The sequence below is a fragment of the Cryptomeria japonica genome, chromosome 4 (assembly GCF_030272615.1).
Source record: "Cryptomeria japonica chromosome 4, Sugi_1.0, whole genome shotgun sequence".
Lineage (NCBI taxonomy): Eukaryota > Viridiplantae > Streptophyta > Pinopsida > Cupressales > Cupressaceae > Cryptomeria > Cryptomeria japonica.
The window spans coordinates 702682024-702684985 of record NC_081408.1 but is presented as its reverse complement, the minus strand read 5'-3'; positions in this window follow the sequence as shown (position 1 = coordinate 702684985).

Sequence of the window (2962 nt, the reverse complement as noted above, 5' to 3'; positions counted from 1 at the left end):
AATCCAAGAACATTGAGAGGGGGGGTGAATCAGTGTTATGTCGGTAATATAAGATTTTTCCTTATTATAACATACACCTATAAACATGAAGTAAATAAACCACCCACATGAATGAACACCATAACACACAAAATTTAATACGTGGAAAACCTCAAAGAGGGAAAACCATGGTGGGATTTGTGACCCACAATATCAATTCACTGGCCATATTAAAGATATTACATAGCACGGGGGCCTGCACATGCAGGAAGGTACACTACTCAAAACAAAAGAGTCTCACTGACTACAAGCTTCTGCTGAGATAAAATAGTAATGGTGAACTCATAAAATGCATCTGCAATGCCAAAAAGAGTTCTGGTTAAAGCTCTATTTTGTACCGGTTCATAAACCCTAAACCCTTCTACTGGTATCTCCTTTCCTCCAAGAATGCTCTATAAACTATCTACTAATCATTACATGATATAAATTTCACATACAAATGATCTACATACATATCCTTGGCATCACATTATTCTACTACCTTGTCATATATCAAAATGACCTAACATACTAACTTATATACCATTTAAAAACAATATGCCTTACATCGGCTTACTATACAAAAGATATTCAATGTCGGCCCTATACAATAATTAGAAAATGATTTTATAAATAAAGATTTTTGGATCCAAACTGATGTCAGCTTCACTGAAGTGCTGGATGTCAATGTCGGTGATGACCCTAAATACTCCAATGTTGATATTTGCTAGTGTATGCCTCCAATGTTGGTATATGCCTTTAATAGAATATTTTTTCCATCAATGACAACATATGAACCCAATGAGTGTTATTTTCCAACAATCTCCCCCTTTGGCATTGATGGCAACACTCATGTGAAAAATGGATTCCCTGTCGGTTCAAATGAAACATGCTCCTCCTGAGCTAAATATACACTCTATCTTCTATCCTCCCCCTAGGATTATATACATATATATTTTTCACATAATATACACTGCCCCTTTGGCATCAATGCCAAATACCGGTGAAAGAATTGAATGAATAATTACAAATTACTTTACCAGAGCTTGACCAATTTCAAGATTTCCGGGTAAGATTTCTTTAGTAACTATATATAGGTATCCCAACCCGTTTTGAGTATTCCAGATATGGATACAAGTCCACTCAATAGATGTGCTAGTGTTTCTTTCTCAGTGTCTTCTGCCGATGTGGGCTTTGCAAGCATATCCATGCATTCCTTCCTATGTACACCAAGTGAATCAAATCTTGGACTCACCAAACCTCTGAGACTTTTTTCTCTCCAAATAATCTTGTCTCTTTCCTTTTCAAAAGAAAAAAATTGGTTCTCCAAATTCAAAGCTTCTCCATCAATGGATGTTGTCAGTGAAGTTAGTCCATCAAAAGAATTTTCAATATTAGCAATCCTTTCTTGTAACTCTTTTATCCTCTTATCTACATTTGTTGTAAGAATCTCTATATTACAACAGACCCTATAGATGTTAGTACATTGTTTCAAAGAATTTTCAATAAGTATAAATTCTCTTCAACCTTCCTCTTTTTTGTCTCAATAATCTGGTCAAAAGTGGCTTTCTTATCCAAAGTAAATCTTTCAAGTGCTTGTCAGTCGGAAATCTGTTGTAATGATTGAAAGTTTTTAGATATGTGCTATGTCAATTCCTTAAGCTTGCCTAAAGGGATTGCTTCATTTTCAATCATACAATCAAGAATAAATCTGTGTAAAATTGTTATTGACTGATCTATTATTCCTTTGTCTGTAGATCCCTCCTTCATTAGGTTTTGAGTAACCATCATCATTAGCTCTGTTGGACTCATCTCTGTGATTGATTTCTTCTCAACTTGAGAAGTGTCAATTGCCAAAAATTTTGATGGGGAATCAACTGCCGATATGGTACTGGGTGTCTTATTAGTCTCCTTTTCCTTATCCTCACCCAATGTATCTCTTTTCTCACCCTTTTTTGCACCGGTGGCTTCGCCACTTGGTGCAATATCTGTTAATGTTGGTGGAGTATTATCCACAATATTATCAGTATCATGTACATTACCTATATCACCTTGCTCAAACTATAGAAATATTGTCTCTATCTGTTTAGTCTATACACTCTCATCAGTTTTAGGATTAACTGTCGGTTCATTCAAAATTTGATCTAAACTTCCCAAAATTCCTTTCCCTTTAGATTTTTCTGGAATGGTGGGAGTTGTTGCCTTAGCAAATTATTCTTGAGAAGTAAGGAAATCAGGATTCTTTTGGAAGAATTTAGCCCAACCATCTCTGGTCTCAATTATTATTTCATTGACTCTACCCATCATTAAGCTTATTTGTTAGGGTTTGCTGCTAGAGATTGTTCTATTTGAAACTTCTATACATCTTTTCATTTCCTCATTATTTATAGAACCACATATATTCAAAAGTTCAACTTCTTTAATCTCTCTATCCCTCCTGATTGCATCTAATTTCCTTGCATCTCATCGATTAACTCTACACAAGTCATATCACCAGATTCAGTTGCTTCATCATTCTTACTCTTCTTTTTGCTAGGGGTTGCAGGAGCGGATGGAGCAGGATTCCTCTTCTTAGTAGGTTTCCTTGTCGGAGGTGTGGATGTTGTTGTTACCTTTCTTACTAGCTTCCTCCTTGGTTCCACCTTCGTCTCTTCTACCGGAGGCTTGTTAGCTTTCTTTCTCTGTACCTTTCTACATGCAAGAGGTTGATTATCCTCTAGATCAGAATCAAAAGTGATAGGAGATATTAAAGTTTCTGGCCTCTTTACCTCAGGAGCACTTTTCACTATAGTTGTTGCAACTACCATTAGCGGTTGATCTACCAGTTTAGATCTAGAACCTAGTTCTATATCTATCCTGTGAATTACATTTTGAATGAAGCAAGACATTTTATCTATCTTCTTTTCCCTTCTTTTCTTGTTGAAACCAATTTTAACCTCAAGAG